The sequence below is a fragment of the Macrobrachium rosenbergii genome, chromosome 20 (genome assembly GCF_040412425.1).
Source record: "Macrobrachium rosenbergii isolate ZJJX-2024 chromosome 20, ASM4041242v1, whole genome shotgun sequence".
In the NCBI taxonomy this organism is placed as follows: domain Eukaryota; kingdom Metazoa; phylum Arthropoda; class Malacostraca; order Decapoda; family Palaemonidae; genus Macrobrachium; species Macrobrachium rosenbergii.
Window position 1 is genome coordinate 42,507,501 of NC_089760.1, and position 17,500 is coordinate 42,525,000.

General features: G+C 36.7%; 1 protein-coding gene across 16 annotated transcripts in view; it reads right to left on the reverse strand.

Moving 5' to 3' along the window:
• Positions 1 to 17,500, reverse strand: part of tei (teiresias) — a 386,546-nt gene that overhangs the window by 273,187 nt on the left and 95,859 nt on the right. For 4 of the 16 annotated variants that reach the window (XM_067122671.1, XM_067122666.1, XM_067122670.1 and 1 more), the window contains exon 2: positions 4,590 to 4,639. The exons of the other annotated variants lie outside the window; for them this stretch is intronic. The gene's annotated coding sequence lies outside the window, so the exon portion shown is untranslated. The remainder of the gene's footprint in view (positions 1 to 4,589; positions 4,640 to 17,500) is intronic. 16 annotated transcript variants of the gene reach the window in all.

Genomic DNA, 17,500 nt, shown 5'->3' on the forward strand with positions numbered 1-17,500 from the left:
CAGAGGCTCTCAAAATTCAAATTTCATGAGATTAGATCTGAAGGGGAGAGCCGGTAGGCCTAAGATAATATTATAGGCCCCGTAAGAGTTACCCAATTCTCGAACGGCGACCTTAGACAGAGTGCTTCAGATCGTGTGCCTCTAAGCCTAATATAAATATATATATATATATAAGACAGCCTTATACGTATCAAGGTCTGTGTAAGCCTCTTTGCATATATTCATGGGATGGAATTGTGGTTGTCGGGTCTATTATTGTGATAGGGGATAGTAAAATGTATATACTATCCATACGTACATAGATACACAGATGTATTTTATATATACAAACACACGTATGTATAATATAATATATATATATATATATATATATATATATATATATATATATAATTATATATGTATGTGTATGTATATATATATATATATATATATATATATATATATATATATATATATATATATATATATATATATATATATATATATAAATTTGTGTACGCACGTCAACAATCACAAGTTAAAGTGTATTCTGAAACATACTTTAAAAATTTTAATAAAAAAATAAATGAGGTGGTTACATGTCGCCTTTCACTGTAATGCCTCTGTACTGATACATACCGCATAACGAAACAAATTACAATATCCATACTGCTCAACATTTAAGATGAAAGATCTAACAAAACACTGTATACACCGCTTGTTTACTCAATACTCACAGTCCTTATGTTTAATATAAGCATTATATACTGCCCAATTAATTCTATGGGCCGAGTTGAGCCAATGGATTGTCAAGGTATTATTTGTTAAACCTTTTGACAATGCACTATTTTTTATTAGTTTTCTGTAAAAGCAATCTACTGAGATAGCTATTTGTCCGTCCGTCCGCACTTTTTCTGTCCGCCCTCAGATCTTAAAAACTACTGAGGCAAGAGGGCTGCAAATTGGTATGTTCATCTTCCACCCTCGAATCATCAAACATACCAAATTGCAGCCCTCTAGCCTCAGTAGCTTCAATTTTATTTAAGGTCAAACTTAGCCATGATCGTGCGTCTGGCACCACTATGGGTGCTAACAACACTGGCCACCACCGGGCCGTGACTGAAAGTTTCATGGACGGTGGTTGAGAGTTTCATGGGCCGCGGCGGAGAGTTTCATACAGCACTGTACGCTGTGCAGAAAACTCGATTGCGCCCTAGAAACTTCGGCGCATTTTTTACTTATTTGCTTCATACTTCACCACCAAAAGTTCTTTTTCAAAAGAAGCTTTCCAATTTCTTCATTTTCAGTTCTTGTATTTTGTAACCGACCTAAATTTTTTCCTATTCATTTATTAATTTATTTGGTTTTTTTTCGAATAACTGGTCTCTTCTTTCTGTTTTCCTATTACCCTCTGTTACTCCATTCAAATGAACGCCATATTCTCTGGAAACCTATATTTCAAGTCAATGGCCCCTTTGGTGGGCTTGTTCCATATGCATAGGGTACATCTGCTTAAATGTTAATGTTTACGTATATTGAAAAACCCACGCTAGTGATGATCTCTCTCTCTCTCTCTCTCTCTCTCTCTCTCTCTCTCTCTCTCTCTGTAAATCAGTGTATAATGCTTATATTAAACATTTAACTAAATTACCGAATATTTCATACTCTCTCTCTGTAAAGCAGTGTTTGCTTGTGATATTTAACTAAACTACCGAATGTTTCATACTCTCTCTCTCTCTCTCTCTCTCTCTCTCTCTCTCTCTCTCTCTCTCTCTCTCTCTCTCTCTCTCTCTGTAAAGCAGTGTTTGCTTGTGATATTTAACTAAACTACCGAATGTTTCACACACACTCTCTCTCTCTCTCTCTCTCTCTCTCTCTCTCTCTGTAAATCAGAGTTTCTCTGATATTTAACTAAACTACTCTCTCTGTTTCAGATTCTCTTGTGATCTCTTAACTAAACTCTCTCTCTCTCTCTCTCTCTCTCTCTCTCTGTAAATCAGAGTTTGCTTGTGATATTTAACTAAATTACCGAATGTTTCATACTCTCTCTCTCTCTCTCTCTCTCTCTCTCTCTCTCTCTCTCTCTCTCTCTCTCTCTCTCTCTCTGTGTAAAATCAGTGTGTGCTTGAGACATTTAATTAGATTACCGAATATTTCATTCTCTCTCTCTCTCTCTCTCTCTCTCTCTCTCTCTCTCTCTCTCTCTCTCTCTCTCTCTCTCTCACAACAACTTTCAGATGACACACGACACAAAATCACCAAACTCAGCCTGACGAGGACAAACTGATTTAAAAAATAGGACAACAGAACCTCAGGCTGACGTTAACAGACTTAGCAGGGGACAAAAGGCTAAAGAAGTAGATAAAAGACCCTTTTTTTTGAGATTCAGGTTATTGCGTCGAGTCAACGACCTCGAGGAAGCCTCGAAGTATTCATGGAAGAGAAACAAAAGCCTTTTGTGTTTGCCTGTGTTTCACAAAGGCCACTGGATCGTCCTTCGGTTTTCTGTCTGAGATGCTTGATAAATAAGAGATACTTGATAGATTAATGATACTTGATAAATACAAGATATTTGATGAATTAAAGATACTTGGTAAATACAAGACACTTGATAAGTGAAAGATACTTGATAAACACAAGATACTTGATAAGTAAAAGACACTTGATAAATACAAGATGCTTGATAAATGAAAGATACTTGATAAATACAAGATACTTGTTAAGCGAAAGATACCTGATACATACAAGATACTTGATAGGTGAAAGATACCTGATAAATACAAGATACTTGATAAATAAAATACTTGATAAGTAAAAGATACTTGATAAATCTAAGATACTTCAGAAATCAAAGATACCTGATAAGTAAAAGGTACCTGATAAGTGAAAGATACTTGATAAGTAAAAGATACTTGATAAATAAAAGATACTTGATAAATACAAGATACTTGATAAGTGAAAGATACTTGATTTGTAAAAGATGCTTGATAAATACAAGATACTTGATAAGTGAAAGATACTTGATAAATACAGGATACTTGATAAGTAAAAGATACTTGATATATAAAAGATCCTTGATAAATAAGAGAAACTTGACAAATGAAAGATACTTGATAAATAAAAGATCTTTGATAAATAAAAGATACTTGATATATAAAAACCCAGGGATTATTATAATCTATTTATAAGGATGGTGTATTACGTAGCCAACACATGAGCAACAGATAGGCAGCAAAAGCCCATCAACGCTAAATGATTTCAAACTGTTGTTAATATTGATTAACATGTCAGCAATACCTTTGAAAAGCGTAGGCTACTTCTTCCTCTAAATGTCATCCAGACCAAACCTTGACCGTCTTCACGAATCTGAAAGAACTCTTACTTTATTCAGATCGACCTGTCGACCGCGTTTCATCCTGAACTGTGACTTAGAAAGTACTTTCTGAGTTTTCTTCGGTAAAAGACAAAGACGAATAAAGAACAGATTAACTACCAAAAGTCAAAACGATGTCCTATTAATTCTACAGTAGACGTTACCAAATAAATAATGTATAATATAGATACGAACAAACACATAAAGAATAAACGTAAATATGAACACTTATAAGTATGAATAAAAACTTACATAAACTTATATTCCACGTATGAATAAATATAAATGTTTTAATAAAAAGACGAGCTTGTATACAGACCTACAATCAAACAATGACGCAAGCATGTAAACTGGTAAGAAGTTCTTGCCTTAACAACAAAAACCAATAATCTTGCTAAAAAAACTGAAGCTTTTTCAAACAAATAACCTTTGTAGCAAACATTTAGTGATAATTCCTATGAAACAAAGCTCGCACACAATACTACAACTTTACACATAATAAATGATCGACATTAAATAACCATGAGATCTGAACAAACTACAGACTCTTGCAAAAAAGGAATAATCAGCCGGTATTCAGGCCTTATGTCTAATATGGATAATTAAAGGATACAACATCTTTCAGCATTATAAAGTTCAATATAAAATAACAAATGATATAATACAATAAATTCACCAAGTGACTGTCCCAAGAAAAAATCTAAAGAGGCTTATTAACAAGGAATCCAAATATTTGAAACAAAATATTAAAACAAGACTTATTCAACCAAGCCTTGTCAAAAAAAAAAAAAGAGAATATCTAATCAATATATTCTTTACCATACTTGAGAGAGAGAGAGAGAGAGAGAGAGAGAGAGAGAGAGAGAGAGAGAGAGAGAGAGAGAGAGAGAGAGAGAAAAAAAAAAACTTTGCTCTTTGTACACTTCTGAATTCTCATTACCCTCCCGGTCTCATGAATATTTAAATCGAAAATAGTTCCTAAACATTTCCCCCGTCATATTTCCGATTTTTTTTTACATAAGGAAGGCATCATATTAAGGTAGGTCATACAAAATTATATACTTAAGGAGTAGTGTGTATGTGTGTGTGTGTGTGTTTACGAAAACTTTATGTATTTCCACAAACTCTAACGTATGCCGGGGTATAACTGACACGAAATTATATAATCACAAAAAATAAAATTACCTACTTCAAAAATTACTTTCTACATTATGATGATGCATTGCATACTTACGTTACGCAAAGCTGAACGTGGCTTATGTTCCTTGATTTTAATTCCCTTACCTGAAATGAACAAAAATCTAATTAGTTGAACTCTCAAACCAAGGGCAAATAATAATAATAATAATATTAAAACAATTAATACTTTAACGGACAGATAAACAATTGCAAAGAAAACTGTGTCATTCCAAACCTCATTGACGAATATTATTATTATTATTATTATTATTATTATTATTATTATTATTATTATTATTATTATTATCCAGAAGCAGAACACTAATCATTTGTAACAGGCCCACATGGTCCACTGACTTGAAATTCAAGCTTCCAAAGAACATGGAGTCCATTTTAAAGAAATAACAAGGTAATGGAAAATGCAGAAGAAGGAGTCAGTTATTGAAACACAAAAAAGAATTACTAAATGAATAAGTAAATAAATAAAAATGTAAATAAACTATCAAAATGTAATGAGAATTGTTTTAGGGTAGTAAAGCAACAAAAGCACTCCAGCTTAAAACTCTGAACTTTCAAAGCACGTAATTCTACTCTTAATTAAGAACTGGGGTTCTTCAAGCGCGCATCTGCACAACGTACTTAATAGGAACCTCATTTCAGAGGAATCTGTGAACGACCACTGAAACTTTACGAAGGAACAAACTTAACAAAAATAGTAAATGAAATATCTCACAGAAGAACTATGCAAATGAAGATGTTGCTTTTGAATCCTGACCAAAGAGATAATATCAAATATGAAGTAACAAAAATAGTAAATGAAATCTCTCATAAAAGTAAATCATACTTTTAAACTATGCAAATGAAGGTGTTGCTCTTGAATCCTATCTAAGAGACGATATTAAATAACAAAAAAAGAGGTAAACAGAATATTGCACATTTAAAAATATCGATTAGTGCTTCCTCTTCACTTTGACTTTCCTAACTTTTACAAAGATGATTCTGAAAAACGTTAAACGAGAGAGAGAGAGAGAGAGAGAGAGAGAGAGAGAGAGAGAGAGAGAGAGAGAGAGAGAGAGAGAGAGAGAGAGAGAGCAGGCATCAAAACATGAACAAACTAAAAGGATGGGTCTCTCTCTTTCGTTAACCATATTTTAGCTTGCTCATGTTGTGATAGAGAGAGAGAGAGAGAGAGAGAGAGAGAGAGAGAGAGAGAGAGAGAGAGAGAGAGAGAAGAGCAGGCATCAAGACCTAAACAAACTTGAAGGTTAGTGAACTATGGTACAATTTGATATAACAATTTTCATGATGCAGTTTACATAAAAGAAATACACTTTTAACTTGAATATCCGTGTGAATTAAAGCATTCTGTAAAAACACTAATTAATATCAGGAGATAACGGGTGTCCTGCAACATAAGCTAACATTGCAAATTATGCAATGATCACATACACGCGTCACGTTTGCTTAAAGCTGAACTTCCAATAGTAAATGGCTTCCCTGTTATCGTCGCTTTCCTCAGTGACCACCACAGCAAAATCTATGCAAAAATTATTATTATTATTATTATTATTATATTATTATTATTATTATTATTATTATTATTATTATTATTATTATTAACGTCACTTAGGTCAGTGAGATAGCCACAGCAAAACCCGATGCAAGATTTATTATTATTATTATTATTATTATTATTATTATTATTATTATTATTATTATTATTATTATTATTATTATTATTATTATCGTCACTTGCGTCAATGACCATCACCACAGCAAAATCCGATGCAAATATCATTATTATTATTATTATTATTATTATTATTATTATTATTATTATTATTATTATTATTATTATTATTAATCAGAAGATGAACCCTATTCAAATGGCACTAGTCCACACGGGCCACTGACTTGAAATTCATGCTTCCAAAGAATCTTATTATTATTATTATTATTATTATTATTATTATTATTATTATTATTATTATTATTATTCAGAAGATGAATCCCATTCATATGGAACAAGCCCACCAAAGGGGCCATTGACTTGAAATTCAAATTTCCAAAGAGCATGGTGGTCATCTGAAAGAAGTTTCAGAAAGCAACAGGAAATACAGAACTTGACAGTACCTTCAATTACAATATTCGTCGTACACATTACTGAGAAACTTTTTTTTTTATTCGTCAAGAGTCATTTATCTTTATAAGAACCAACACACGCACGCATGCGTGCTGTGCAAAAGCGTAAAAATACAATCACGTCAAACTTACGAGGTTAAAATATAGAGTTTATTCCAACAATTTCCAAAAATCACCACGAAAAAAGGACGTTGACAGATATTACAGCCAGTGGTGGAACTTAGTAGCTTATATTAAGACCCCTAAGTCACATTTTCAATATTCACGAGTACTCCACCCATCATTTCGAGCCCATGAACTAAATCTGTATCATTCTTCACCTTTCCCTACTGAATGTAAATCTCAAATAAGCAAAATACCCCCAATTTCCAGGAATTGTGCCTTCAAGCACGCGAAAAGAAACTATCAGCAATACGCAGAATGCAGTGGCAATACAAGTCACGGAATGCAGTCATATTTATTCAAACCGCGCGTTCTTGTATGCAAACTTTTTCTCCCCGGGTTTTCGACTGCCAACGAATTTGTGCATATGTCAGACATTTTAACGTCTTTCTTGGACTAGGGAGACGATTCAAGTCTTCTTTTATATGTGTAAGTAAACTGAAATAAAATTCAGTAAAATCTTGGAACCAATATGATGTAAAAAAATTTTTAGGATACGACGTAAAGACCTATTTATGATAGAAATAACTGTGCTTTCGCCGAACATTTTTTTTTTTAGTTTGACAGCCATAACTGTGCTTTCGTCAAGCAATTTTTTTTAATTATGTAAGTTTTAAAGAATAACTCTTAGAACACTGGGACAGGCCAATAAGAATTTATTCGGTATATACATACATACATACATACATACATACATATATATGTATGAATGTATGTATGTATGTAGATAGATACATATATGCATACATACATACATATATATGTATGAATGTATGTATGTATGTAGATAGATAGATAGAGAGATAGATAGATAGATAGATAGGTAGGTAGGTAGGTAGATAGACAGATCCGTTCTCATGGACTGGACTTATACATCAGATTATTCAAAATAACATATTCACTGCGCGTACAAAAATAAAAACTAATGACACAGCCGAATAATGCCACAATTTCCCAGAATTCCCATTCCCAAACGTCTGTCTATTCATCTACATTTGCTTGAGCTAAGGATTTATCCTCAAGCTGAGGATTTATCCTCAAGCGAAGGATTTATCCTCAAACTAAGGATTTCCTCAGGCTGTGAGGATTTCCTCAAGCTAAGGATTTCCTCAGGCTGAGGATTCCCTCAGACTAAGGATTTTCTCAAGCCCAGGAATTCCGCAAGCTAAGGATTTATCCTCAAGCTAAGGATTTCCTCAGGCTGAGGATTTTCTCAGGCTAAGGATTTCCTCAAGCTAAAGATTTCCTCAAGCTAAGGATTTATCTTCAACCTAAGGGTTTATCTTCAAGCTAAGGATTTATCCTCAAGCTAAGGATTTCCTGAAGCTAAGGATTTATCCTCAAGCTAAGGCTTTATCCTTTAAGCAAAGGATTTATTCTCAAGCTAAGGATTTCCTCAAGCTAAGGATTTATCCTCAAGCTAAGGTTTTACCCATACGCTAAGGCCTTATCCTCAAGCTAAGGATTACCTCAAGCTAAAGATTTATCCTCAAGCTAAGGATTTATCCTGAAGCTAAGGATTTATCCTCAAGCTAAGGATTTATCCTCAGGCTGAGGCAACACGGCATCCATACCTTCCTCTTTGCAAACCTTATATATATTCTCTCCCCCCTCCGACGCATTTCTGATATTCAGTGCAAAATAGATGGAGAGAGAAGCACCGCACCCCACTGGGGAGAGAACCTCGAATACATGCTTCCATACACATACGTATACATACATACATACATACATACAGGGACGCTGAGACGCAGCGTATTATAAGCGGCTCAGGATACTAAACCCGCCGCCCCCCGCGCCTACCCATTTTCCTGCTACACAAAAGGGACCGAAAATGAAAGACGAAATTAGCTTTATGGCGACGAGCATCACATTTGCGCTCGTCCACTCCACCATTTTTCTTTTGCACCTAACATTCTTCCATTCAACATCTCTATTTCCTCCCATTTTAGCCTTTCTTATTTCTTTTATTCTTCGTTCATGCCACCTCATTCATCATTCAGTATATTAGTTCAATTCCTCTTTCAGAGTTTTTGCAGGTTTTAGATTTAAGTTTGTTTGCTGATTCCAATTTATTTCTTTATGTTATAATTCAACCACTGATATCAATGATGCCTAAAGGCGTTTTATTAATCCTTAATTTCAGTCCCTCACACAGTCATAACGTTAATGATTTTGACAAAACACACATACACACACACACACACACATGCCTTTATTTAAGAGGCAATGTCAGCCACATCCTTAGTTTGGTTCTGCAGCAAATGCTAAATATATTAACAAGATACTTTTTCAAAAATATTCTGTTAATTAACATAGGTTTACAAGGTACATCACGAGAATATCAACATCATTCCCAGGCTGTTCTAGGTACGGTAATTGCACAATATTACTATAAGGCAACTCATTCGAAGAAAAAAAAACACAAGTTGAAAACGAGGTCTATCTAAGAATTCTATACACAATTTCGGAGCGTCATGCTCCCTCGTCAGTGTAGAGACAGGTTTTTTTTTTTAAGATTCAGAGTTCGATAGCCGTCTGTTGTCAATAACTCACTCTGTCTAATATAAATGTTCCAGCCAATACAAATGTTATATTTTGGTATCCGCAGATGCCAGGTTGTCAACTCTGACTAATGCAGCCGAGTTTGTTCAAGGCGTGAAAAGTCTTATTTGATTAGTGGCAATTCACCCATGCCTTCCCCAATTTTCTGTTTCTTTTTACGTCATTTCTATATCCCTCCTTATTATTCACATTCTCCATTCATTTATCACAATTGCATCACTTCGCTATTCACCCATCTATCAACTTGTTTTCATACCCCCATACGTGTTCCTGGACACTATTCCTTTTCTGATGAGATGTCAACTCCCAAACCTCATTTTGCCAATTCCCAAAACTCATTCCTGTAAATAGAGGGTGTCGCCCCCCATATTCGTTTAGCTCTTTATTTGCTGGACGTACAAAGCAGGATAATGTATCGTCTCAGCACAATACATTACCTTGGGCCCATGTAAAACGGATGGCTGTCATTAAGAACGGTTCTAATCCTGGCAAGGAGGCACAAACCTACCAATGTTATGCCTTCACAAGTTCACAAACCTACCAGTGTTATGCCCTCACAAGTTCTGTGAATAGCTGCAGAAGCATAAGGTCATAAATGTCAGCTCCTTGACCCTAAGCTCTTTCCCGTCCGGGCCTAATGGCACTTCTATGCTGCCCTAAAATGGAAGACTGCAGTATCTGCAAAAATACAAAACTGAGAAAAATGGTAGATCCTGTAGTTTACCCTTCCCTTACTACAGATTTTGCAGATACAGTACCGCAAATGGGACGCCCCTAAATAAAGCATTGAAGAATCATTCTGAAACTGCAGTAACTTGTGTATTAGTGTTTCACAAGCCCAGTAGGTGGCATATCTCAGTTTCGAAAATTTTGCTGATACTGCAGTTTTCCATTTTAGGGCAGTATGGACTTACAACCCTAGCCAAAATGTCCTACTCCATCAACAAGCTAAATTTTTTAGTACAAAACTATCTATAGCACACCTGATTCGAGCTTTTTCCCACCGTGCAAGGAATCAACAATTGTGTATAGCGCAGGAATATTGTTGAAGCCTTGAGCAGCCTCCCGACTCCATCTAGCCCCTATCTCTCGAAGAATTATTAGTTGTTAGACGTAATACAAATGGTTAAGTCATCCAGAAACCGCCAGACCTGTTCTCACTCCCAGCCCCCTTTTTTTCTCATCCATATTTAGATGTTAACGTTCATATTCTTGACCATTCTTACCCTAGTCTACAACTACATTTCTTGTGGTCTTGTCAAAGGTGAATCTGTGCAATAATTCTTCCTACATCTTAATTTTAAGAGAGTAAAAATGGTGATGGGTGTACACAGGGATTGGGTGTGCTGCTGATGAGCTCACTGTATAAAAGTTTCCTGGAAAGGGTTATATATATATATATATATATATATATATATATATATATATATATATATATATATATATATATATATATATATATATATATATATATATATATATATATATGTATATATATATATATATATATATGTGTGTGTGTGTGTGTGTGTGTGTGTGTGTGTTATATATATACATACATACACACACACACACACACACACATATATATATATATATATATATATATATATATATATATATATATATATATATATATATATATATTCACCTACTCGTATTAGTGTGTATTCATGAAATAGCAACAACAAAAATGTAAAACATGTTAAGCATCTTTTAGCACAGCAAACGAAGCGTTCGGGGCGAGTAGCGTGAATTATTTCTCTGTTTGCGCGAACGCGACATTAAAACCGTAAGTGCTGTGTCGCCCGAGGCGAAGGAGCGAGAAAGAAGTGAGGAAGATGGAGTGAGGAAGAAGGGGTGAGGAAGAAAGAGTGAGGAAGAAAGAGTGAGGAAAAGAGAGAAAGAAGGAGTAAGGAAGGAGTGAGGAAGAAAGAGAGAGAAAGAAGGAGCGAGGAAGGAGTGAGGAAGAAAGAGTGAGGAAAAGAGAGAAAGAAGGAGTAAGGAATGAGTGAGGAAGAAAGAGAGAGAAAGAAGGAGCGAGGAAGGAGTGAAGAAGAAAGAGTGAGGAAGAAGGAGTGAAGACGAAAGAGCGAGGACGAAAAAGTGAGGAAGAAGGAAGAAGGAGTGAGAAAGAAAGAGCGAGGAAGATGGCGTGAGGAAGAAAGAGCGAGGAAGGAGTGAAGAAGAAAGAGAGAGAAAGAAGGAGCAAGGAAGAAGGAGTGAGGAAGGAGTAAGGGAGAAAGAGTGAGGAAGAAATAGAGAGAAAGAAGGACCAAGGCAGAAGGATTGAGGAAGAAAGAGTGAGGAGGAAACAGAGAGAAAGAAGCAGCAAGGAGGAAGGAGTGAGGAGGAAAGAGTAAGGAACAAAGAGAGAACGAAGGAGCGAGGAAGAAAGAGAGAGAAACAAAGTGTGCGGAAGAAAAAGAGAGAGAAAGGAGGAGTGAGGAAGAAAGAGTCAGGGAGGAGTGAGGAAGAAAGAGTGGGGAAGAAAGAATGAGGAAAAAATAGAGAGAAAGAAGGAGTGAAGAAGAAGGAGTGAAGAAGAAGGAGTGAGGAAGGAAGAGTGAGGAAGAAAACTGTCACAACTATGAAATAAGAGTTATGGCACGCTTGTCACGTGGAATGACCTATGAAATAAATTCTTAAGAGACATGACGCTCGTTTTGGATAGCGACACCAAGAAGAGCCCTGAGAGAGAGAGAGAGAGAGAGAGAGAGAGAGAGAGAGAGAGAGAGAGAGAGAGAGAGAGAGAGAGAGAGATTAGGGATTGGACTCGAATCTTAGCCTGACAGCTAGAATGATTGATGTGAAAATGAATGAAAAAATATCTGAAATATCTGCAACCACAGAGAGAGAGAGAGAGAGAGAGAGAGAGAGAGAGAGAGAGAGAGAGAGAGAGAGAGAGAGAGCTCTAAACCTATCCTTTGAGCTGGAATAATTCACGTGAAAATAAATAAAGAAAAAATATCAACCACAAACACACACACACTAAGAGAGAGAGAGAGAGAGAGAGAGAGAGAGAGAGAGAGAGAGAGAGAGAGAGAGAGAGAGAGAGAGAGAGAGTGATCTGATTAAATGACTAAATTATCCTGGAAACCGAAATGATTAACGTAAGAAAAAACACTATATCCCCCCCAAATTTTATACGGTTTTTGAAATCCCCCAATGGCCGCTGTATCTGTAACCCAATGAAAAATTCAATTAAATCCTTTAATCCCGTAATGGCCCCTGTAACTGTAACCCAATGGAAAATTCAATTAAATTCTGTAATCCGGCAATGGCCCCTGTATTATAACCCGATGAAAAATTTAATTAAACTCTGTAATCCTGCAATGGCCCCTGTACTGTAACCAAAAGAAAAAAATCAATTAAATTCTGTAATCCGGCAACGGCCCCTGTACCAGTAACCCAATGAAAAATTCAATTAAACTCTGTACTCCCGCAATGGTCCCTGTACCTGTAACCCAATGAAAAATTCAATTAAACTCTAATCCCGCAATGGCCCCTGTAGTGTAACCCAATGAAAAATTCAGTTAAAATCTGTAATCAGGCAATGGACCCTGTACCTGTAACCCAATGAAAAATTCATTTAAATTCTGTAACCCAGCAATGGCTCCTGCATCTGTAACCCAATTAAAAAATTCAATTAAATTCTGTAATCCCACAATGGCCCCTGTACCTGTAACCCAATGAAAAATGTAATTAAATTCTGTAATCCCGCAATGGCCCCTGTGCCTGTAACCCAATGAAAAATCAATTAAATTCTGTTGAAAAATTCAATGAAATTCTGTTGAAAAATTCAATTAAATTCTGTAATCCCGCAATGGCCCCTGTATCTGTAGCCCAATGAAGTATTTAACAGAATTAATATAATCCCGCAATGGTCTTGTCCCTTCACGCCCCAAAACCAGAACCGCGAAAAGATAAAGGCTGAGAGCTGGGAGCCAAAATAACTCATCCAAACTCGATCAAAGACATGCATGCCTTCACGACCGAAGGCATTCAAAGCACAATTCTCTCTCTCTCTCTCTCTCTCTCTCTCTCTCTCTCTCTCTCTCTCTCTCTCTCTCTCTCTCAGAAGTCGTATGCAATCAAGGGAATGATTACGGACGGTGGCGACAAAGAAAGTGAAGTTTGAAGTTCGGAAACGAAGGTGGGAAGTTAGGAAAACTTCAGATTATGTAATTTCCAAATGAAAAACTTCCTGAAACTTGCATATAAAGTCTTGTGAGGCGCAAAGGGTGAAGCGATTAAGTTGTTATTATTGTTGTTATTATTATTGTTATTATTACTATTAGTTCAGCGAATGAGGTGCCTTAACGGCACTAACCAACACCGCCCCCCCTCCCCCGACACGTGGTTCCTTGATACATGATCATGTGGATATTTTGGAAATATGCTCGATAAACCGGCCACATTCTACATATCTAACGATTAGGCGTCAGCTAAAGGAAAACCGTTCTCAAAAGGAAGGGGACACAATACGGACAAAGTAACTGAACTCCACGACGAACACGACGATAACTGGGTATAAAAATCTTGGTGAAAAACGCTCGGTGAAAACTGAGAGATGGTACCCGCCCCCACCCCAACCATATTAAAACGGGAAACAGCTCTCCTTGCTAAAAAGACGAGCATTAAAAACTAGGTTACAAATGAGACTGCAGAGCTGGGATAGAATGAGCACACGTGAAGAGCAAGAAATTCAGCTCTTCTGTGTCATGCCATGAACAAAAATTTGAATGCATAAGCTATTTCGCTAGGTAAAAATATGTGGACAGTGCATATATGTGCGTATGTATACATGTATATGTGTATGTATATATATATATATATATATATATATATATATATATATATATATATATATATATATATATATATATATATATATATATATATATATATATATATATATATATATATATATATATATATATATATATATATATATATATATATATATATATATATATATATATAATATGATAGAAATTACCGAGTAAAATGATTTTGAAAAATGAGTGACTTACTGCCAAATATGGTCGCAAATGAGACAATAACTTGACCGAGAGAGAGAGACCTTACCTTACCTTACAGACCTTACAGTTCGTTCGGGTTGCCCCAGGTCCCTCAGTGTGAGGCACCTTTGATGTCTACCAGAGAATTGCTAACGCATCTTCCGGTATATTTTGCATCTTCCAGTCTTGGATGGTCTGGGATGCATCTTAGATATTTGTCGAGCTTATTCTTAAACACATCTACGCTCACTCCTGTTATGTTCCTCAGATGAGCTGGTAGCGCATTGAATAGACGCTGTATTATCGATGCTGGTGCGTGGTGGATTAATGTCCTGTGTGCTTTCCTTAGTGTTCCTGGTATAGTTTTTGGCACTATTAATCTACCTCTGCTTGCTCTTTTTGATATTTTTAGCTCCAAGATGTTTTCGGTAATTCGAGAGAGAGAGAGAGAGAGAGAGAGAGAGAGAGAGAGAGAGAGAGAGAGAGAGAGAGAGAGAGAGAGAGAGAGAGAATGAAACATTACCATTTCCATGCATACAGATGATTGAGATTAAAAGCACAGAGCATCCCAGAATGAGGCACAATTTCATATTTAAGGAAATAAACCAATTCCGACCGAGATTAAAATGTACGACTGCACAGTTCTCAGATGTCACCAGGGACGGACCTGAGCAGTAATAACAGAGGAGGACGAAAGAAGCAATAAGCTTACGGTGAAATAAAGTCAAATTGAAAATGTTCTTAAATCTATAAGGCCACTTTGATGAATGGTATATTGAGGTAGACGCCATACGGTTCTCACAGAGACTTAACTTCAGAATGCTACTGTCGTCATCAATGCTTATTACTCACAATGTAATTCTCTCTCTCTCTCTCTCTCTCTCGCTCGCAGACAAGTATCTTCCAAATGAGTAACTTACGAAAGCCACTTTTCTTATAAATACTTAAATCTCGAAGTAAATGTTTTAGACTCTCTCTCTCTCTCTCTCTCTCTCTCTCTCTCTCTCTCTCTCTCTCTCTCTCTCTCTCGCAGACAAGTATCTTCCAAATGAGTAACTTACGAAAGCCACTTTTCTTATAAATACTTAAATCTCGAAGTAAATGTTTTAGACTCTCTCTCTCTCTCTCTCTCTCTCTCTCTCTCTCGTGGTATATGCAAAGGCGTAACTTAAGAATGCCATTGTTCTCATCAATGTTTATTAAATTATAACGTAAATATCTTATTTCTCTCTCTCTCTCTCTCTCTCTCTCTCTCTCTCTCTCTCTCTCTCTCTCTCTCTCTCTCTCTCTCTCTCTCTCTCTCTCTCTCTGTCTGCCTACAGGAATATCATGAATGGGTTGATCTGTAGAAAATCTGATGACCAACATGCATGCTGAACTTTAAGCCACAGAATTTTCGCGACTACTTGGAGCATTTGCGCGAGGAAATGTGTGTGTGTGTGTGTGTGTGTGTGTGTGTGTGTGTGTGTGTGTGTGTGTGTGTGTGTGTGTGTGGTCTTCCCAAGTCACATTCAGATGTTATCCGGGCGAATAATGTGGGAAAATTTGCCTCTCGTTCCGTGTTGCATACATTTGCATTAACCAGTCAAAACGAGTAGCACTCCTAATTCGGCAAGAGCTGCAGTGGCGGCAGCAATACTCAGCTAGCCAGCCAGGCAGCCAAGCAGAGAGAGAGGGGGGGGGGGGAGAAAAGGCAATCTCATCACGCATGTTTTGCCGGTGAGATTGCCTTTTGGCAATGCAAGATTTCCCGGGGTCCTGCGCTTTTCAGATTCGACGCCGCACTTCGGTATGTTAATGCATTTTATTTTGGGGAGAGTTTGTGGATGTGTGTGTGTGTGTGTGTGTGTGTGTGTGTGTGTGTGTGTGTGTGTGTGTGTGTGTGTGTGTGTGTGTGCTCGTACGTTTTGGCTAATTCTCTGGCGTCACGCGCTGGAGAGGATGAACTTGTTGGAAGAGCTGCAGTTGTGAGGAAAGACTTACTTATTTTCAGGAGAGAGAGAGAGAGAGAGAGAGAGAGAGAGAGAGAGAGAGAGAGAGAGAGAGAGAGAGAGAGAGAGAGAGAGGGAGAGAGAGAGAAATAGTAATATTTGAAGTTCTAAGACGCTAAATGTGTGATTTGATTCTTGCATATTTTCAGAGAGAGAGAGAGAGAGAGAGAGAGAGAGAGAGAGAGAGAGAGAGAGAGAGAGAGAGAGAGAGAGAGAGACTTATGTCAAGAATGCTAATATTTGAAGTTCTATGACGCTAGGTGTGTGATTTGTTTCTTGTTCACTCTCAGAGAGAGAGAGAGAGAGAGAGAGAGAGAGAGAGAGAGAGAGAGAGAGAGAGAGAGAGAGAGAGAGAGCTATGTTAAGAATACTAATATCTGAAGTTCTGTGACGGTAGATACATGATCTGATTCTTTCCCCACTGTGCCTACTATAATCAACAATCAATATTTGTGTAATGCCCATTTAATGTAATGACGGCATAGCCAGCAAACACGTATTTTGGTTCCATTAAACGGAGAGAGAGAGAGAGAGAGAGAGAGAGAGAGAGAGAGAGAGAGAGAGAGAGAGAGAGAGAGAAGCATTAACAGCTGCGATTTTTCTCGTCAACAACACCCTGCACCGCACATTATTTTGAAAGCATCTGATGCCTCTAAAACACCGGATTTGACAGGATTATGCAAATAACAATAAGTAACGCATGCGTAGTGTGCATGCCGCTGGTATAGTGGTTAGTGTCGTGGAATGCCACTCAGATGTCGCGGGTTCGCGCCTCCCCCAGGGCGATGAAAAATCACCAGGTCTGCATCATGATCAGTTACTGCTGCAGTGTGGGGTCTGCTGTGGTGGGAGGTGGAAACCAACATTCTTTGGAAGCTTGAATTTTAAATCAATGGCCCCTTTGGTGTGCTTGCTCCATGTGAATAGGTTTCATCTACTGAAATAATAATAATAATAATAATAATAATAATAATAATAATAATAATAATAATAATAATAATAATAATAATAATATGTATAAATATGTATGTACAGTTTATTATGTAAAAACTATTGAAGTACACTATACTATTATTATTATT